Source organism: Ovis aries, chromosome 10 (assembly GCF_016772045.2).
Source record: "Ovis aries strain OAR_USU_Benz2616 breed Rambouillet chromosome 10, ARS-UI_Ramb_v3.0, whole genome shotgun sequence".
NCBI lineage: Eukaryota > Metazoa > Chordata > Mammalia > Artiodactyla > Bovidae > Ovis > Ovis aries.
Window position 1 is genome coordinate 49,250,643 of NC_056063.1, and position 23,322 is coordinate 49,273,964.

The window sequence follows — 23,322 nt, forward strand, 5'->3', positions numbered from 1 at the left end:
GTAATGGCTTCTTCTCCCATTATATTAAATAATAACTTCATAATGTTACTATAATTCCCTAGTGCAAGGTCCTCTTCTAAGTGATAGCACCATTGGAACTCTGCAGCTTTCAAGACTATTGGTTATATCTTTTCATTTTCACTCCCAGCCTCTTAATTAATATTGACTGAGCGATTAAGGGGGAAACCAGTACCTGTGGCTGGTGATTTTTCTTTTGGCCAGCCAAAAATTAATTCTTTTATTTCACTAACACTTTGAGGGCTATTACATTCAAGTTACACCTGATACACCTGTAAAGTCTTCTAATTTTCTTGACATGTTATCGTCAGTCCAGTCTTCTGCAGAATCAAAAGAAGCATTCTCCAGCACCGCACCGTGCGTTTCATTTCATTTTCTGTATCAGAATCAAACACTAAGATTTTTTGTCTCTTTGCTGGTCTAATATTCACACTGTCTGAATCAGAACGATATGAAGAACTATCACGTTCTAAGACACTAGCACATATGTCGCTTGGACAATAACAGAAAGAAATCTACATAAAATTCACCAAAAAAATTCTTCATTCAAAATTTTGTGATGCATCATTTTTGAAAATTTGACATTTATAATATATACAAGGTTGGAACAAGAACATAACGGAGCAAAATGTGAATGATAATGACAATCATAAGTTGTATAATGAACCCTTGATCAATTTTAAGCTCTAGTGATATGCCCTACCAGAAGCTTTAACAACTCTGCACAGTGATTGTTAACTGTATCACTATTTAAAAATATATTAATATGTCCCTGGTCAATAATGCGCTAAATCTCTCTCCCTCCCTTGACTTCAGGGGTAGGCACACCAAGGCTTGTGGGTCTTGCTACCTGATTTTATAGATAAAGTTTTATTCCACCATGCTCATGATTTTATCTCTGGCTGTTTTAGGGCTACAATGACAGACTTGAGTAGTTGTCACGGAAACCATATGGCTTGCCATAAAATACCATCTGGTCTTTTGGAGAAAGCATTTGCTGTCTCTGTTGTAGACTGTATAATTCTTTTGAGTCTCTCTCCCTCTTACTTTCTTCAACTCTTCTCTCTGCATATACCTAAATTTTAGATACCCCTTCAAATCTCATTATCCACCCTCTTATTTCTGTCTTTCTTTATTTCTCAGTAATGCCACAATTTCTACAATTTCAGTTACTGTCTCAGTGGAGATGGACACTCAGCTCATGTTCTCAGCTCTAAAAGAGCTAAAGATTTAGCTCCTCTGCCCTCAATCCCATTTTATTCATATTTCCAGCATTCTATTCCACCTGAATGTCCAAAAGTAATTTCAAAGTCCAGTCCTATTCTTCTTTCAAGCATCAGTGGAGTGGAGACCCATCATTCTCCTGTTCACCCAGGTTGAGAGCTCTCATCATTTCATGGGTGTGCCCTTCATTCAACCAGATACTAATTGCTACTGCATTCACCCCACGGTTCTTTGAAGGTCCTTTCCTTTCTTTTCATAATAAATTCAATAAGCTTCCTCAAAGTACTGCTACATATTACATTTGTCTTCTACGGTATTTCTCTAGTAATTAAGTGAATGAAGGATGTCTAGAGAAATATAGATTTCTCAATCAGTCCTTATTTGAAAGCACTGAATTTTTCCCACCACCTTAACAAAAAAGGTTCAGCAGCCCCCACTAATCATCCTACAATTTCATTTTTCATTTGGCACTCTTATGTGTCCTATCTCTGAAGTCCCTTAATCCAGTTATTAATACATACAGTTATTCCCATCTATGTACAATTTAGTCAAAAAAATTCTACACCCTTCCTAGAGAATAATACTTTCCTTTACGAACCTTCAGTTCATTTTCTAACAAAATGTAAACTTTCCTTTTTAAAAAAATGCTCTTATTTTTGTACTTACGTATTTTTATGGCATTCTTGCACTTTCCATTTTGAATTATACTTAAGCTTATATTTACTTTCCAGTAGTCATGTATGGATGTCAGAGTTGGACTATAAAGAAAGCTGAGCACCAAAGAACTGACGCTTTTGAACTGTGGTGTTGGAGAAGACTCTTGAGAATCCCTTGGACTACAAGGAGTTCAAACCAATCAATCCTAAAGGAAATCAGTCCTGAATAGTCCTTGGAAGGACTGATGCTGAACCTGAAACTCCAATACTTTGGCTACCTGATGCGAATAACTGACCCAATGGAAAAGACCCTGATGCTGGGAAAGACTGAAGGCAGGAGGAGAAGGAGACGACAGAGGATGAGATGGTTGGATGGCATCACTGACTCAATGGACATGAGTTTGAGCAAGCTCCAGGAGTTGGTGATGGACAGGGAAGCCTGGCATGCTGCAGTCCATGGGGTCACAAAGAGTTGGACATGATTGAGTGACTGAATTGAACTGATACTTCTTTTACATCCCTTTTTATTCAGTCTACTCCTTGAGAAATCATATTGATTATATCCCCTTGTACACAATAAAAAGTAATATTTACTGATGAAGATGATGGTAATAAGTGCAGATCTCTGCTTGAAGTGAGCACAGTGGTTCCCAGCTTGCGAAAGATTCAATGATAAAAGTGTCTATTTCACATTTCATTTTAAAAATTACATTCTGGGTTATATTCTAGTATTAACATTCATGGGGCAAAAGTCACAATCATTAAATTTCTATTACTCTATAAAATATTAGTTAATTATATGGCACCCCACTTGCCTGGAAAATCCCATGGACGGAGGAGCCTGGTAGGCCGCAGTCCATGGGGTCGCTGAGAGTCGGACACAACTGAGCAACTTCGCTTTTACTTTTCACTTTCATGCATTGGAGAAGGAAATGGCAACCCACTCCAGTGTTCTTGCCTGGAGAATCCCAGGGACAGCGGAGCCTGGTGGGCTGCCGTCTATGGGGTTGCACAGAGTCGGACATGACTGAAGTGACTTAGCAGTAGCATATATATTTTTGGGTTTGTATAAGGCCATAGAATAACATGGAAGGAAAATGTTCTTAATTTTCTGGTTACTTTTTAAGCTAAATTACATTTAATAGGATTTTCTTTTCTTTCAATAAAATATTTTAAATACAACAACATACATGTCACTTCTACAATATGAGTTTCTGCTTGGAAACTGCAGGGGAGGAATTCACTCATTTAAAATACCATTTAAAATAAATGTTTGTTGAGATTAACACAATATTAACTAGGGTTTCACCTTTCTAAAGAATCATGACTAAAACTACTTTCCTTATTTATAAAAAGAACAAGAATAGAGATTTACTATTGTCTTGTGTTCACAGGACATGTGCCTCAGAGAACACAAGGCTTTTGTGATTAGAAGAATTCATAAAATTGTCTATTAATAAGTGGAAATTTACACTGAGCCTCCACTAACGTTATGTAACTCTCCAGAGCTGGCCAAGACTTCTGAACTCCAGGAGTCTTCTGAGATTTCACAGACCACTGTTTTCCTCTACATTTCCATTTTGTCAACTCATTACAACTGCTCAAAACCCAAGTTAACCAGCTCCAATTGATTTCTTCAAAATTGAATCTACTTTAGGAAGAGATGATTTAAAACACTTAATAATAAAGTGAATTGGTGGTGGGCACATATGGTGAATAATGAGATCATCAAACTCATTTTCATCTGGAAGGCACAAAAGAAGATGACTTTAGACATTAATCCATGGCATTTTAATTCACTTTTCTTATTTCACTTAGCTGGTCTTTCTGCTCTGTGTTTTCTGGTTTGCCAACTGGGTAGAATTGAATCTTGCAAGAAACAGATAGGAGACCTGCTATAATGATTTTAAGTACCGCTGAATCATGATCCTCAGCTTATATAAAGTGTTCAGATCTAATAAACACTTCAGAAATGGAAGAAAATCTACTTTGAACTTAATAGTTCTCTTTTTATGTCAACGAAGCTCTGCATAGTTGACATGGAAATGACTTACATTTGAAAGCAGTTATTTTTTGCTAGTTTCAAAGTAAAAAGATTAAAGAAGTTGGCACATGGGACTTCCCTGGTGGTCCAGTGGTTAAGGCTGTGTGTTTCCACTACAGGGGGCACAATTTCAATCCCTGGTTGAAGAACTAAGATCCCACACTCTGCCTGGCATGGCCCAAAAGTAAAAAAGAAAAAGACAATAAGATACCCCAAAAAAACTTGGCTCATGAGAATATCACAGCATGTTTATAATCAAAGTTGCTGTCGACCTCAAGAGTGCATGTATCCTCATGGACTGTTTAGGCATGAAACACACACAAATGTTTGGTATTAGTTTCTTTGAATATAATAATAAGGAAAACAGATTTTTAATTGGTAGAAACTTGTGACATTGATGTTAGGATGACTTCTAAAACTTCTAATGCTCTAACACAGGGATCCCCAACCCCCTGGCCATGAAGTAGTACCAGGCCATACAGGAGGAGGTGAGTGGTGGGCAAGAGAGCAAAGCTTCATCTGTATTTACAGCCGCTCCCCATCACTTGCATTATGCCTGAACTCTGCGTCCTGCCAGATTAGTGGTAGTACAATAATTGTAATGCCCTGAATTATCCTGAAAACATTCCTTCTCTGTCCCCAGTCCATGGAAAAACTATCTTTCACGAAACTGGTCCCTGGTACCAAAAAGACTGTGAGGACCGCTGCTCTAACAGTATGCATTCTTAACATCATCTACCCTGACTTCCTTAACCAAAGCTGCCATGTCACCTCCTCAGCACTAAGCATCAGCTGGCCCTGAGGCCAAGCAGAGATCAGAGAGGCCCAGATGGCTCATTATAATCCATGCAAGTTCATACACTAAAAATAGAGCTCTTCCTCCATGTCCACCCCATTCACACTATCAATTAAATAAGATGTCAGGGATCAAAGTGACTCTTCAGTATCATTATTCATTTTTCTCCTTCAGCCACTCCAAATCTTGAAAACCATTCCCTCCCACGGCCTCTCACATCCAACCATCGCGGACATAAACATAAAATATGAAGAGACATCCCACTTACGACCCAACAGTTGCTCTCTCATCCTCCTGCTTCCAAATTGAGTTACATTATTTACAGCTTTTCCCCGATGCTATTCTTATTTAAGAAATTCCACACACACATAGACTAATCACTTATTTGATTCTCCCAAAAGATGAAAAAACTTAACATTCACAGTACTTCTTTCAGATCATTAAAGAAAGTAAAATTATCACAGAGGGAGTTGACTCTGCATTTTCCCCCTATTTTGTTTCCCTCTTCCATACTGTCCTAGTGTATATAAGTTTTAACACTTTTTTTTGGTATGTATCAATGAGTGATCACCACTGCTCTTTAAAAAGTGTATATATAAAATTTTACAGTTTATTTTCACTCAACATTACATTTGCTATTTATTTATATTCTTAATTTTTCTAAAGTCACTCTAGGTATCTCTTCTCCCAAATACAAGAAGGACGCAGCATGCTGCAAGTACCCCAGGGGTCATTCCCTCCTTCCCCAGGTTCTTTTTCATTACAGGACATCTTTTTTCTTTTGGTGTTAGTTCTAGAAGGTGTTGTAGGTCTTCGTGTGCTGTGTATGCTCATTCCCTTCGGCTGTATCTGACTCCTTGTGACCCTACAGACTGTAGCCAACTAGGCTCCTATGTCCATGGGATTTCCCAGGCAAGAATCCTGGAGTCTGTTGCCATTTCCCTCTCCAGGGAATCTTCACAACCCAAGAATTCAGCCCAAGTCTTCTGCATCTCCTGCACTGGAGGCGGACTCCTTACCACTGAGTCACTGGGGAAGCCCAGTTCTTTTTCACTGTAGCCCCGTATTCTGCTTCATGTTTTACTGTTAAGAGTTACAGCTTATCTCTTCATGCAGATATTTATATTTTTAAAAATCATGTCTAAGCTCAGTTTCCACTTCAGGTTCTTTTCTTTCAAAGAAATATCCTTTAGTTCTTTCAGCAAATTTGTGTGGGTGGTAGACTTAGTCAATATATGTATGATTTTTTTTTTTTTTAAAATTTTACTGTCAGTTGAAGTGACTTTTGTTGGGAACAGAATTCTAGGATCCCTCACTGTCCTTTGAAGACACTATAGCATTTCTTTCTGGTATTTGTTGCTGTTGACAGCCTCTGTCATTCTTTAATTCCTTTGTAGAAAACCTTTCAAGATTTTCTTTATGACTCAGGCTTGGCAATTTCACTGCTCTGTGTCTACAGGTGGACTTATTTTTACTGACTTGTCTATAGCCCAAGATTCGTGTTATCCCTTAATTCTTCAAAATTCTCAAGACATTTCTCTGAATATCGCTTCTCTGAATATATCTATTTAGACCTAGTTTATAAAAGTTCTTTTAGATAGATGTTGGAACACTTCAATTTATGCTCTTAACTTTTCCTTCATGTTTTGGGTCCAAAAAAAATTTTTTTAACATTGCCTTGTTTTCAGGGTAAAATTCTCAGTAAGATCTCTCAGTTCATATATTCTTCCACTAAAGAACATTCTCAACATAGCCAAAACAAGAATCTGGGAATTATCCTAGATATATTTTTTCCTTCTTCCTTGACAACCATCAGGGCAATGAGTTCTGTCCATCAGATATCCATTCACATTGGCTTCCTAAAATAGCTTCCTAACTTTTCTCCTTTCTTTTATTTAGTCCTTCATCCATAGACTTAATTATTACTATGTTACTCCCATCTATTTACATGCTTGTCTCCCTAGAGTGTTCGGTAATACAGACTTCTCAGTTTGGCCTACAAGGCCTGGGATAACCAGATCCATAGATAACCCTAGAACTTCATTTCATTTTTGATAAATACCCTACAAGTGAACCATACCAACCTATCTACTTGGATGCTACTGCTGCTGCTAAATCATTTCAGTCGTGTCCTACTCTGTGCGACCCCATAAACGGCGGCCCACCAGGCTCCCCCGTCCCTGGGATTCTCCAGGCAAGAACACTGGAGTGGGTTGCCATTTCCTTCTCCAATGCATGAAAGTGAAAAGTGAAAGTGAAGTCACTCACTAGCAACCCCATGGACTACAGCCTACCAGGCTCCTTTATCCATGGGATTTTCCAGGCAAGGGTACTGCAGTGGGTTGCCATTGCCTTCTCTGATCTACTTGGATAATGCCCCTATCTACTAGGATCTACTATGGTCTTTCATATTTCTAGGACATTGCATCTTTTGTTTTTTAATTGCCTTTCCTTCCTCATTTATGTGGATGATGTAAGTAACACTTTCCTCTGAGAAACACCCTTCTCCTGAAGTTACAATCACTCCCTTTCAACCTCTAAGCTTTACATTCCTTTATAATCTATCTCTGTGGGTCTACACTTATTTGTATTGCAGCACTCATCTCACTATAGTTGTCTTGTCTCCTTTATCCATTCAACTATGAGCTTCTTGTGGATATTGTCAGTGCATCAAACATGTGGCTCAATCATAAATGTGCATTAATGAGTAATTAAATGGAAAGGATAGATTGAATAATTCCTGGGTGATGTAAAAGGTTAAAAAAATTAGAAAAAAATTTTTTAAATTAACCTGGCAGTTCAAATTTTATTTAATTTTGGTAATGGAATAAGAACACAGGAAGAAAATAAACAGTGTTAAAATCATCATTTAATGTTGCACCATAGGGAATAAAATTCAAGAAATTTATATAACAAGTCAACTAGTTTCATCTAGTTTATAAAGTGTAACAGTTTCTAGGTGGCAAAATTTTAAAGTATGAATATATGTGTGTATATATATGTATATCTCATATATTTATATATTCACGCTTAAATGGCTCAGTGAGTAAAGAATCTGCCTGTGATGCAGGAGACTCGGGTTTCATCCCCAGGTCGGGAAAATCCCCTAGAGTAGGAAACGGCAACCCACTCCAGTCTTTCCACCTGGAAAATCCCATGGACAGAAGGGCCTGGCGGGCTACAGTCCACATGGTCGCAAAGAGTCAGACATGATCGAGTGTGAGCACAGTTCAGTTCAGTTCAGTCGCTCAGTCCTGTCCGACTCTTTGCGACCCCATGAATCGCAGCACGCCAGGCCTCCCTGTCCATCACCAACTCCTGGAGTCCACCCAAACCCATGTCCATTGAGTTGGTGATGCCATCCAACCATCGCATCCTCTGCCGTCCCCTTCTCCTCCTGCCCTCAATCTTTCCCAGCATCAGGGTTATTTCAAATGAGTCAGCTCTTCGCATCAGGGAGCCAAAGTACTGGCATTTCAGCTTTAACATCAGTCCTTCCAATCACATTCATCTTAAATAAGGAACAGCATCAACCTCTTTGAGTGTATTCTTACATGCCCAGATACGAGGTGGCCACTGCATTCTGTACCTTACAAACACATAAGCGTCTCTAGATAAACCACCTACCGGCTGAATAGTAATAATATGGCCAATATTCCTTACATGGTCTCTGGAATGAGGTATGAAATGGTATTAACAAGGAGAGTCTGAGTGTGCTGGCTTACTCCAGCTGATCAAGCATAATTCTATTCTGTATTTACCATAATTAAAAATACAGAGCACAACACTGAAAGACAGTTATAAACCATTCAGTGGCTTGTAAACTGCAAACGTTTTAACTTTCCACTTAGACCATGCAAAATTACCCAGTCAAAAGTTGTTTAAGTTATAGTTCAAAGGGGTTTACTTGTTAAGTGTGAGGGGCTTATCATGGTGATTACCGCAAAAAATGATCACAATTGGCCAAGGAAGGAAATAAAAGGGCCTGTTAATATGTTGCCCTACTTGCAAGGTATAATGAAAATAATTGGAGGTTAATGGCACCTTGATTATTGTAGATCATACCAACCAATGGGTCCAAGGATGCCAGGAAGCAGGGGTTTGCCAGTTAGTGTCCATTTGTTGATGAAAGCAAGTCATGTTTCATGACAACCATCACTTTGAGGGTAGGTTGGAAAATACTTGCTATCACGTATCATGATACCAATCCATTTTGGAAACCATACAACATATCTTACTCTCTGATAAACTTCAGAAAACAGGAAGAAAACTATAAAAACATAGAAAAGCAGTGGATAAGACTCAAGAGAAACTTACACAAAAACTGGAAAACGTCCAATCTTACCATGAAGCTATTCTCTGTAACCAAACACACATCGTTTGGAATTTATTTTCCAACTCTGAAGAAGGCATTTCTGAACATCTGCGATATAAGCTAGGATAATTTTAAAGCTGTAATGTTGTAATGATTATTAGCTATTGGCTAGTGCTCGGAATTTTATTGAACTCATTAATCTAAGAAAAATAAATACAATTATAATGGTACTAATAAATGCTGGCTATATTTTTATTTGGTGGTTTTTCCCTTGTGTTTTTTAGAAAATAACCACCACCAGGATGAGGCAAGACAAACAGCAAGTCTGTGCTGTGTATGCCTGTCTAACCAATTCCCTGCTAAACAGAGCTCCAGGCAGGGACCAGCTATGTGGGAAAAGGACACAGCTGTCGATCTCTGAAACTCAGTCAACCACACTTTGACAAAATTTCCCTACACCTAAGAAATGTTAACCTATAGCTTGAAGCTGTTGTTAAAAAATACTGCAAGATGCTGGAGAAAATGGAAATACATAATATGGTACCATAACATCAATACTTAGCCACATGGAATTACCTCATGCAATTCATACACACACACACACACACATATATATGAATTTAAATATAGATGATTTCCTATGTAACATTTTAAACCTTGACAAAAATAAAATGATTTAAACTTTCAATGTACCTGATTTGAAAAAATATGAAACTGGGTTATTCAATATTGACAAATTCTCTACATAACTAAGGCATACTTTTTAAATGATCAAAACCCAAGTATGGCAAAAGTATTAAAAAGTTTTGATTTTGTTCAAGGTTTTGTCACCAGTAAGCTGTGACCTTATTAAGAAACAGAGAAAGGTATGAGTCTCGGTTTTCTTATCTATAAAAGACAGGCAATAATATCTATACACTGGTTATACTGTAAGACTTAAAGATGATGTATGTAAAGTGCAAAGAACATATAAGCATTCAATAAAGGTTAATTATTGAAATGATTTTTAATAAATATATTTATAAGATTTATTACCTACTTTGCCACCTACTTCAGACAGACCATAATTTAGCCTTTCCTTCATTACTAATGGTCATTATTTCAAAAGCAATTATTATGCTGTAATAAAGTATTACCTCCAAGGACTAAAGAGCTGTGTAAGCCTATTTACTCCAATCCCAACAGACCTCGCTGTGATTTTTCAAGTTCCTATTTCAATAATAATTTTGACACCTCCTTTCTTAGCTGCCATTCTTTTGCCCTTCGTCTACCTACAGAGAAAGGAAAATTCCTAATTTGGGCGGGGGGGGCGGGGTTTGGGCGTTGAGAATCTCAGAGGGTTTCAAGCATTTGTAAATAGGTACTGCAACATTAGGAATTTCTTTTCCTACGGAAAACTACAGGAAGTGAAATGCTACACAATTTTTGTGGCTATTAGGAATACATAAAAATCTATTGAGATAACATTTCAAGGGGCATGAGCTATAAAAATTGAGAAATATCCCTCTCCTATATTTTTCTTTTGCCATTTTCATTCACTACTTATTCTCGAGGCACAGCAGGATATTCACAAAGGATGTAAGAAGTACATCTAAAGTAAGAGTTAAAAGGCTTTCTCTTTCAGAAAAGGAGAAGTCAGGTCCTCTCATAAGTAATTCATAGTATATATCAGGTGTGCAATGCACGTTTTACATCTTACGCTGTTTGTGCGTGCGTGTGTGCACCTCACAGCCTATGAGTCAGTAAAGCTCCACCATTGTTCACCCTTTTCCTTATCTGGAATACTTCTGCCTCCTCCCAGAAGCAAAGCCTGTTTCTTAACTTGCACCTCAAATGCTACACATTCTACTTTCATTGTGACATACGACTTCCTCCAGGGTCAAATTCATGTTCTTTGGGGGGGTTCCACCTTTGGTCTCTAGAAGGTTTCCTCTGTTTTAATGGGCTCTGTATTTACGGAGGACTAATTGAAAACATCCATGCCTGACAAAGGTCAGGGGACAAAGGTCACACCAGAGATGATTAGGGAGCCCTGGGCTTTAGCACAGACGAGACAAAAATGAAATCATGAAATTGACAACTCCTTCTAAACGCAGATTTGAAGCAATTCAGCAGACCTGTTTTAGATTTGTGCATGGCTTTGCTTAATATACCTTTAAGATTAGAGATTGGTGGAAAGAAACAAAATCTGTTTTATGGCTGCAACAAATGGGCCCACCACAGTAAAAATGTCATTTATTCTTCCTCACAAAGAGACCTTTGCGGTATAGTGCAAATAAAAGCAGCATTTTTCCTTCTACTTAAGGTTTGTTAGGTGAAATTTATGTTTTTAAAATGCACTGCAAACACCAAAAACTGATTGTACTCTTATCAGCTTTTAAATCAAAACAGCTTGCTATCTGGTAAGGACAGGCGAACTGGTCGATTTATTTCATAAAACTTTATGTACAAAGAGACAGTGTCTATGAACTTAATGGAGAGAATACAGAGTCTGGAGGGGTAATTTTTATTAGAATTTATAGTGGGATTATCCATACTCCACAGTTTTCAGATTTTATTGAGATTTTATGGTACTGTGATGCTGACACAGTCAACTGCAGTGGGACAGGAGGTATAATTTGTTTCACCCTGACTGGGAACTGAAATTGGCATTACTATTATATAAGAAACCTCACAGACTCTATTAATTGCCCAGATCCAATCAAAGCCATTATTTTTCCTAGTTTCACAGGTAAAATATTTTACCTGGGCATAAAAGAATAATAAGAACTGGCTGTAACTCTCATGCAACAGTATCTTTTCATTAAGACTGTTCAGAAGCCATAAGAATATTTCTCACCCACAGGGAGTTCAGCTCCAGAAACTATTAAAATCTAAATCACATCAAGTATCTGTAATGTACCACCAAATATTATTCTTCAGTATTAAGTACAGTGAAAAAAACCAAAAACTTGGGAAATAGCAGAAACAATATACTCAGAAGCACCAGGGAATTACAGATGGCCCACTGACACAAAAGAAGAACAGCTATGGGAAAGATACTCATTCATTCTGCAAACATTTATTGTTCACTGTGTGCGAGACACTGGATCAAGCGTAAGACCATGATATAGATATCACTGTAATTTTATATTATATATATAATATACTTGAGCCAAATATATTGAGTAAAGAGAATATATTTTGTATATGTATGTATATCTATGGGATTCCCAGGTGGTGCTAGTGATAAGGAACCTGACTGGCATTGCAGGAGACGCAGAGGAGTTGGGAGACTCAGGTTCGATCCCTGGGTTGGGCAGATCCCCTGAAAGAAGCCATGGCAACCCACTCCAGTATTCTTGCCTGGAGAATCCCATGGACAGAGGAGCCTGGTGGGCTACATACAGCCCATGGGGGGTTGCAAAAAGTTGGACACAACTGAAGCAACTCAAGTATGCACATGCATGTATATCTATGTGTATGTACATATATGACATACACTGTATTCCAATTTGGTATGTGCATTTCTAGAAAAGAAGGCATCTGAACCAGTCTTGAGACAGGGAAAGAAATGGCCAGCCAGGAAAAGGAAACAGCAAGGCTACAGGGAGAGTTGTCATCACAGCGAGGTAGAAAAGATGGCTGAGACATGACACGTATTTAGTAGAATGGCAACAGCGTGGTGGGGAGGGGTGGTAGGGCTGGGGTGGGGGGAGTCAGGCTCTGGGGATGCGAGGAACCCATGTTGTTGCTGCTTCTACTTCACCCTACAGAGGGAGGTTGCTCTTCTGGTTAGGGTTTAGGACTAGAGACCGGCACTAGCCACAGCACTCTAATGGAGCATCTCATATAGAGCATGGCACCCACATTAATGAATTCATTAGTTAATTCATCTCTTCACTCAGTAAGTATTTATTGAACATGTACTAGTGTCAGGCACAATGCAATGTGTTGAGAAAATCAGAGCTAATGAGGTCCAGGTGGATTTGCGGAGATGCCAGCCTATTTTATTCTATGAGGAAGCATTTATAACAACACACGCCACATTATGCTTCCCTGGTGGCTTAGCAGTAAAGAATCCGCCTGCCAGGCAGGAGCCACGGATTTGATCCCTCATCTGGGAAGATCCCCTGGAGGACAGCATGGCAACCCACTCCAGTTCTTGCCTGGAAAATCCCATGGCCAGAGAAGCCTAGTGGGCTACAGTCCATGGGATCGCAGAGTCGGACCCTGACTGAAGTGACGCAGCACGCATGCGCATATCACATTACAGGAGCAGCTACAGTTTCTGTCAACAGAGAAGTTTATTCTTATCATAGGTCACCCAAGTCTCACTAGGTCTTTCTCTCACTGAGAAAGTGAGAAAACCATACACCATGGCAGTATCTCTCAATTTTACTGTTGCTATTGAGCTTTTCCTAAGTCCCTAGCTATCAATATGGAGAAGGCACTGGCGACCCAATCCAGTACTCTTGCCTGGAAACTCCCATGGACAGAGGAGCCTGGCAGGCTGCAGTCCATGGGGTCGTGAAGATTTGGACAAGACTGAGCGACTTCACTTTCACTTTTCACTTTCATGCATTGGAGAAGGAAATGGCAACCCACTCCAGTGTTCTTGCCTGGAGAATCCCAGGGATGGGGGAGCCTGGTGGGCTGCCGTCCATGGGGTCCCACAGTTGGACACGACTGACGCGACTTAGCAGCAGCAGCAGCAGCTATCAATAAGGCAGTCCTCTGATGAATTCTCTAAGGGCTACTCCCACTTATCAGTTTTACCAAATTCTCCTGTTTTCTGTCCTGCTGTTTCACTTTTTATTTTTCCTCTGTGACATTCAATAAAACTTAATAGTTCCCAAGTTGTCATGTATCTGCCTCCACTAACTCAACAAATATTACCCATAGTTACAAAGAAACTAATCACAGATCCGTAGGAAGTAGCATTTTATTTCTACTAAACAGAAGCCACATACAAACGTGCAGGATGGAAAGCAGGACAAGCGGGTATTAGTGATGCTTCTTAAAGCAGATGAGTTAGGGTTCAAATCCATGTCCAAGTTTTACTTTAAAGGGGCATATTCACTGCACTCCCTGACAGTCCTCAACTGTTAAATCTGAGAGCAACGATAGAATAAATTAGGAGACTACATATGAGTTCCTCCACCAACTCTTTCAGATCACATTATTTTAAAATTCCACCACTAGATGGCAGTACAAAGGCTATCATTTTCAACATAGGTTTCTTAGTTCCACAATAAATACAGCACGTGAGGGATAGATAGATAGATATCTATCTAGACGTTAGATATAGAAGATAAAGAAGAATCAAGATTCAAGAAAAGGAAGAATAGTGAAGCATTGAGGGAGAGAGAGAAAAATATATCTAGGAGAAAAAAAAAGATAAAAAGAGAAGGGAATTGGAAGAGTGAGAAGGCAGAAAAAACAAACTGGAAGCAAGATGGGTATTTGAGCAGGAGATGGAGAAGAACTCCATGTAGTCTCATTCAAATTTTCTAAATAGAAATTATAGGAAGAAATACATATTTCAATATGACTCAGTACACAGATACTATATAGACACACACTGTACTGCATTTGATGCAAGTCAGTCAGTTACTAAACAAAAGTTACATGATGTAACACATCCGTGGGTGAAACTCTCATATTTCTTAATCAAATCTATCCTATTTAATTCCTTTAAAATGTTGATGATGAGCTAGTACACTGATACCAAGATTCACCAACAGGAAAATGACTCACAGTATGAACAATATTATTTTAGTATATTGTAAACTACAGCTGACTTTTAAGAGAAGTTGTCCTAAAAACCACCACACTGAAATTCCTGGCCATATAATTGGTCCATAAAACATTTGTTGAAAAAATTAACTACTTACAGAAGAAAAACGAAGGCAAAGCCGCCTAGTCATAAAAAACACATATACAATTGGCCAATGATCAAAGTTGCATTTTCCCCACATAAAAGGGGCTGGAGGGAAGATCGAGTATGTGATTACCACTCTGTAAATTGGTAGCTCTTCTTTTATTTATTAGATAGACAAATATCAATCTGGTCTTTTCTAAAGAACCCAAAGTGGAAGAACAACCATTAATCAAACTCTCCATTAACAATGGAAAACAGGCAGAAAGAAGGGGCTGAGAAAATAGTAATAGAGCTTGGAGAAGAAAACAATTATTGTTGATGGAGTAAAAAAAATTGGAAACAGAAACCACAGCCAGAGAGTTGTAAATAATTAAAAAGCCAATTTAAAACAGTGCTGGCAATGATTCTAAGACCAAGTTTCCCTTTTGGATCTTACATTCTTTCTTCTTTCATTTGTTCCTTCCAGGTCTTAAGAGTCACTGGGCAAAATGTCCAATTGCAAAAAAGTATCTATATCTATATAGATATATCTAGATATATAAAGATACCTATACAGCTCTATCAGAGAAGGCAATGGCACCCCACTCCAGTACTCTTGCCTGGAAAATCCCATGGACGGAGGAGCCTGGTAGGCTGTAGTCCATGGGGTCGCTAGGAGTCGGACAAGACTGAGCGACTTCACTTTTACTTTTCACTTTCATGCATTGGAGAAGGAAATGGCAACCCACTCCAGTGTTCTTGCCTGGAGAATCCCAGGGATGGGGGAGGCTGATGGGCTGCCGTCTATGGGGTTGCACAGAGTCGGACACGACTGAAGTGACTTAGCAGCAGCAGCAGCAGCAGCTTACAGCTCTATAGTTATCTATATACATATAGATATATCAGTCCAATACTCAAATGGTTCTTGCAGTGAGTATGTATATCCAAACATCATCAAAATAATCCTATAAATATCTGCAATCTAATATGTAAAATAAGAATTTCCTTGTAGCATAACAGCACCTGTACTATGTGAAATTAGAAGCTTCACATTTACGTAGAACATTACTTCAGGAGAGAAAAAATTTGTTCTTCAAAATGAAACTACAGAGGAAAGGAAAGATTTATTTCCAGATTCAACATGTTAAAGATAATCAGAGAAAACATTTCAGGTGTGGTAAAAAATGAATATAGAGACTTTCTTAGACTAAACACTAGTAGTACATCACATTTAAGCATCTATCTACTTAAACATAAATTAGACCATTTTATCTTAGGAGGAACTTGACCTAACAAGTTATAACAGAATGAACACAAAGTCGACTCTGGTAATCCGTTGCTTTAACTACTTTATCTTTCGAATGGATTTTCTCCTGTCTATATCTTTCCTTCCTTACACAGTATCTATTTCTGAATGGAGTATCTCCTGTCCCCTCTGCTGGTCATATTTTTTCTCTTCTTTTCCAGTTGTACTTCTATTTACTGTTTAAATGTGTGTGGGCAAAGCCAAACTCACACCTTGACATTTTACAGTTTACAAGGACCTTACACAGAGTTTTTTCTTTTCTGCTAATTATCTCTTAGAACAATACATATAATTTCTGTCACTTCTCTTGTCAAATATTAGACCTAACCCAACCTATGCCCTGTTGGCTCAGACAGTAAAAGAATCTGCCTGCAGTATAGGAGACCCAGGTTCAATCCCTGGGTCAGGAAGATCCCTGGAGAGGGGGATGGCAACCCACCCCAGTATTCTTGCTGGGAAAATCCCATAGACAGAGGAGTCTGGTGGGCTACAGTCCATGGGGTCACAGAGATTCAGACATGCCTGAGCAACTAACAATCTATGCCAGATGAATCAGAGAAGTCAATAACCTTAGATATTTCAGTAAACAAGAGCAGAAGAAGCCTTTTTTTTTTTTTTGGATGGAATCCATTCAACTTCCTATGTGTGCCCACAAGTGAAAAAAATACAGATAGGTTTCTACTCCCTGTTAAAATCAGGTAAAAACAAATGACCAATGTATCCATATAAAATATTCTGTCCTCCAATTTAAAATTCAGTTTTTCATAAATATTAGCTGTTTTTCTCACTATTTAACAAGTTACTGTCTGTTTTATAATGACGGTAGTGAAACACTCACATCCTTTCAAAGTCTACAATTAAGAAAAATAAGCCAAAGTGAGCAACCATCCAGTCCTGCTTCCCAATAAGCAACGCTGAAAATTAACAGTAAAGGATTACGTAATTAGAAGGTTTGTCAATCAAAATCAGATTAAAAATAGGAGGCTATATCTAGTAGTTATCATAATTAAACATAAGAAGAAGAATGCATTTACCAAAGGAAGCTGGGGTAGTTCAATCAAGAAGCCAAGACAACCATATACAGGAGGGTATGTCAGCTGCCCAGGACTATTCTGGTTATATGGACAGATGACACTGGGATTCCATTGAATGGTGAACTAAAAGAGGACAGTCATATGTAAGGCAGCCAGGAGAAGCGAGTCTGTGACAAAAGGAACCGAGACCTGAAATATGACATCATGAACATCAACAAGTGGGAAAGTCGAGAGGAGAAGAACACCGGTGAAACAAAAAGATCTGAAATGGAGAGTTTCATGGGAGTAAAACCCCAGTTGCATTCAATGGTCGGGAGCTACAGTCATAACCTCCAACCAGCTCTGCAGCAATTGCTAGGATGACCAGATTCCCTTTCACAAGTATAAATGGCCCAGGACTAAAAATACACTGTGGCTTCTTCCTGTGGGCTGTGAGAAAAGCAACAGCCTGTAGGAAGAAATGGGGTGTGACTATTTCGGATGTGCCCACAGCCACAGCCCTCTGAAATTCCTGAACCAGTGCTATGGGAATAGGTATGGTTTCGAAGAATTTGCCATTTCATCTAAAAAATAATAGAAAAATAACACTTTTTTTTTAATTAATGGAGATGATCAAAGAAATGACATGCTCATATGGGGCTGCTGGTTTCTTAACAGCAGTTACAACAGGTTCTAGTCAGATATTTCGGGAAAAGTACTTTAAACTCAAAGATCTTATCCTATAAATGTCTGAAGTCAGGAATAATGCACTTATGATCAATGGTAAGTTATTAGTCAAGTATGACACTATTATAATAAAAGTCTTGATGCAATAAATACGTTCTGTAAAAATTCTGGTAGGCTGAGCTCTTGGGATTGCATTTTCAAGAGAGAGAACGTGGCTGCGTAGGAAACAGGCTGAGTTCTTTCTCCTAGGCATTTTTCCACTTTTATGGTCATGGGGACATCTGGTGAGTCTAGGTGGCTAAGGAGAAGACAACATGGGGAACGGAGGAGAAGACAAACCAAAAGACCATCTACATAAAGCAATAAGAAGGACAGGATAGCGGTCAGGGAAGAAAACTAGACAACCGTGTTACTCAGCTGGCTTTTCACTTCTGGCTGTTCCAAAGACAACATCAATTACACCTTTGTTCAAGCCTCATTCCTTGGCATCAAGGTTATATTATGTTCCCCTAGCTATATGGGGAAAGGGCCAGCTCAGGTACAGAGAGAGAAAATAAACCCATTGTCTTTTTTAGCTCTTTAGTTGGTTACGGCCTTGTCCTTTTAAGTATTCTGCATTTCTAAAATGTACACATCTATACATATTCAATTATAAAAATGTCTTTAAACAACAATTACAAATTGCTTAGGGATTATCTTTTTAAAATTATTCCGTATGCTCCAGTATGTGATGAATGAGAAATGTTTGATCTTATATTCATATTAATGCTGGTATCATTTTTACATTTTTAGTGGAACCTACAATTTACTGAACTTCTAATCTGTTTACTTTTCATTGTCAATCTTAGACCATTATCTGCTGTTTTCTGCATTTTCTTTCCTTTACCATTATGCATCTTTTTCCTCAAAACCTGTGTCAATCTAATAAATTGACTTCAGAATTCAGGTTAATTACTGCAAGATGGAGGTTACTTCTGCAAAATAATATAAGCAACTAATGTGTAATGAACAACTGTGCTTCTGTGATTCTTCCTTCTCTAGAATTACCCATTTTCAACTATCTACTGGATTATTCTTGACAGAATACAAATAGGCTATACTTTCTGTCTCTTTTAAATTGCTCCCTTGAGAGCATAAATTTCTCTTCAGCTATCATGCCATTTCTCCAAAACTCTTTCAGCAAAACTTGGCCAAAGAGCCTTCTAGACCCCTGGTCTCCCCTGCCTCACCTCCCAGTAGAACATGAACTCACTTCGGTCTGTCCCTTGTCCCCAGTGCTCCACTGACACAGCGTCATCAATGAATGCATCCTTCCCCAAATGCTCCATTCTCAGTCCTTATTTCATTTGGCCCCTTAGAAGCTTTTGATAATCTGACAACTCCTTCTTCACTTATATTCTCTTAAATGCCCTTTCTTTTACCTTAATAGCAGATCAAAAGGAAGGAAAGGAGAATCCTAAAAATGCCTATGGAAGCAATAAACCAAGAACAATTTTGCTTGTGATTTTTTTTTTTACCTTCTATGCTTTCTGCTGCTAATTATCTATGAAAACTAATGAAAATCTCCTGAGAAATCTACCAAAACTTTCCCAGGCTCAACTGAAATTCTGTTACAAGGTCAAATAACCTCTGTAGGGTCTTGTTTATAAACAACATGTCTCAGGTCCCGTGGAGAACCTTCTAGCTCTTAGCACTGTCACTTGGGGGCTCAATGCTACTCTGTCCCTTTGGTACCAAGCAGGAAAATGCGTCCCTCTGGAGACCTTCTCTTACAGCATCCCTCTCATAGCTCTAGTCTACACTGTAAGCATCTTCGAGAACATCATGCCATTTTCTTCATATTACATCTTATCAAGACCCAGCTGAGTTCTGTCAGTGCCCTGGGTTAGCTAACCGACTTGCCATTCCTTTAAGACCATATTCTGTAAATACTTGGATGGGCTGGAGTTCTTTCCTCATTAGAATATTTCTTCACACTCTTCTGTTGTTAGCCAAACATACCCATGCGAAGTTCCATCCTACCACAATTCCAAAACCGCAAACACCCACTTCTGAATATCACAACAAAAATATTTGTTCCAACCACATGTAACACTCTACATGAAAATACTTTGGTCAAACACAGCTTTCTCCATCTACGGCTATAATTAACCTCTCTCCCATAGGCACATCCATGGCTAGTCTATGTTTTAACTCTGTCCACAGCTATCAGTTAACTGTACAATTTTCTTGTTTGATGACAAGATCTCCTAGCAGATTGTAGTACTTAGATAAAAACAGCATCTGTTTTGCTCAACACAATCTCTGGTAACAATAAAACGCCCAATACATGAGAGATGCTCAATCAATACTTGAATGGACAAACGACTCAATTCATGTTATTTTAGATACAGACGTATACATTCTTAGTCCCTTATGTAATGTGACATAAGGTAATCTATTTCTTTACTATAGACCAGATATGTTTTACCAACTTTAAAACTAATTAACCAGTACAATCACCCACATTTATGTAAGTTATTTTTATTAGTAGCATTTGAAAATCCAACTCCCCTATTATATTTCCTTTGGCTCATCCATACCAGAAATATAAGACCTATGTGAGAATAGAAATAGGCCTCCTTTTATCACTCAGCCATTTCATCACTGGCCCAGTGCCCAAGTGCATATTTGCAGCATAAAGATGTGAGGAATTACTGAAATGCCTCGTCCTTTATTCCTTCTGTGAGATAGGCAGGCCTCCTCCACTACACACTTTTATTATCATCTAATTAATCAGACAATTAAAAATTATAAAATGCTATAGCAATATTGTAGAATATGGGGATTATAAAATATATAAATTAATAAACATAAAAAGTATGGGATTTTCCTTATGACTTCTCATTCTAAACCCTCATCCCTTATAATTTGTTGTAACAACTTTGAGAAGCACTTCTTGAGAGCAGTTTATCACTTTTAAATTCAGTAAGTCTTTTCTACCCCAACTTTCTGTTTTCACAATACAGCAAAAAAATTTCTGAACATTATTGCTTCAGGTATTTGGGGGGGGAATCTAATAATGATAAATGATTATCAGTGCTAGACATGTACACATAAAATCTTTATATTTCCAGTAATCTTCAAAGATATATCATATTTTATTTGTATTTTATCACTGAAGAAAATGAAGATTAGTGAGATTAAATAACTTTGCTCAGTCCAAAGCTGGAAGTGAGGGAACTAGAATTCTAAACTCATGCATCCTTGATCCCAGATTTCATGCTGTTAACGTCCATATCATATTTAGTGTGCTGATGGTTGTGTTTATTCTTGATACGCAAAAACTGCTGAATACAAACACTGCATGAAACTGACAAAAATACTCATGTAGAGAACAAATTACAGCATGAGTCTAAACACAGTTCTTCTACAAAGATAAATTTTCCAGAAAATTAAATTTTGGCAGTAAACTTTAACTAAAAGTAATCTCTCTCATAAAATGATAATGGCAAATAAAAGAGACATCTGTTTCCTTCATTAATGCACCAAAACTGTTGTTTTAATAAAAGGTCACAGTGTTAAAATCCTTATCAATCACCTTCACAATAAAAGCAAAAGTTTTCATAAGTGATATTGTACAAAGATTGGATTCCATGTATACACATATATAAAATAATGTAATACACAAGGTTATATTTTTTCTAATTGCTAATTCTTAAAGAATTTAAAGCACATCTGTAAATTAGAAATGAAAATAAATATCTAATGTGATCTTTAATTATATTATTCTTATTCAAATCGATTAGCTCATTTGGATTAGAAATATTAGTAATATCAAAGAAGGTTTGACTCAAGTAAAATCTATGTAGATATTCCCTTCTTCCTCTTTTTTTTTTCTAGTTCACAAAGATAGTGGTGAGACTAATTCCTGGCCATTGTCCATAATAGCACCAAAAATACAAAATAGTTGTCAGGTAAGCATAGTACCTGGATCTCAAGTTTGCAGTCTAAGTCTTTGTTGTAAGCCGTGAGATTTTTCACTTGGAAAAACTGAAAAGGTGCAATCTGTCATGTGCTATGAAGAAACTTATTGGAGATAAAACAGTAACTTGCAAAAGATGCATGCACAATTTTGCATGTTTGCAAAAATTCTCCAAGTTCATAATCAAATATTATTCCTATGCACTGAATCCTACCTTTTACAAGAACCAAAACAACTATGTTTACTAGCATTTTACACAAAGGCAGTGTTTTATGTGTTCATCCATCATATTTTAATTATGAGTTTGACAGTAATATGGCATTCAAAGCAAAATGTACTACAACCCAAGTCTTAATCCATCATTATTTCTAGACTCTGAAGATGAAACACATGCATATGAGTTGATGCTTATCGACATTTTATATTTCTATAGAATGGTGGCTTTTTTTTTTAGATCTACAGAAAGGGAAAAATCAACATCATGTTATTACAATTCCTTTGACTTAAAAATAGAAAAAAAAAAGAACTTAGAAGAAGAAAAATAACTTAATGAGCAGCTATCATATATAATTAACTTGATATTATTATATAAACTCATGTAACAAAGGAGAAGGCAATGGCAACCCACTCCAGTACTCTTGCCTGGAAAATCCCATGGATGGAGGAGCCTGGTAGGCTGCAGTCCATGGGGTCACTAAGAGTCGGACACGACTGAGAGACTTCACTTTCACTTTTCACTTTCATGCATTGGAGAAGGAAATGGCAACCCACTCCAGTGTTCTTGCCTGGAGAATCCCAGGGCTGGAGGAGCCTGGTGGGCTGCCATCTATGGGGTCACACAGAGTTGGACACGACTGAAGTGACTTAGCAGCAGCAGCAGCATGTAACAAAGTATCTTTCTGCTTCTAATCCCCAGAAGGATACATTAATACTGCATTTTGAATTATTTCTATCATAGAAGCTTCCTGCTATTTAAAATAACAACTTAGACTTATATGAAGATAAGAACTCTAACTACAGGATGCATTTCTAGCCAAACACCTAACTTTAGAGTTACTTTAATGGCAACTTAATTTACAAATTACTCAAAAGTGAATGCACAGATAACAAGCATCGGAAATTCATGTCATTTTACATTACTGCCAGATAAATAAGATCCAGTCTGAACAACTGAAGGAAGAAACATCTTGATTGACTTTTTACATTTTTCGTAACTGTTAATCTCTATGAGGGATTCACAACTCACAAGCCGTGAGGCTGACTGTATAGACTGTCCTTCCTATGAAGGTAAACATTATTTTGCAAATTCACATATTAGAATTCTGACATCATATGACTTTGATACATAAAAATATGGACTGAGTAATTCTGAAACATATACCTATGAAACATATGAAAACGAGATTCGTTTCTACTAAACTGAGCTCTACTCACAGGAGCAGATCAGTTGTTCCTCT

General features: G+C 37.8%; 1 protein-coding gene across 9 annotated transcripts in view; it reads right to left on the reverse strand.

The window, feature by feature from the left end:
- The window catches only part of KLF12 (KLF transcription factor 12), a 521,468-nt gene that overhangs the window by 146,322 nt on the left and 351,824 nt on the right, over positions 1–23,322 (reverse strand). The gene's annotated exons all lie outside the window — the stretch shown is intronic.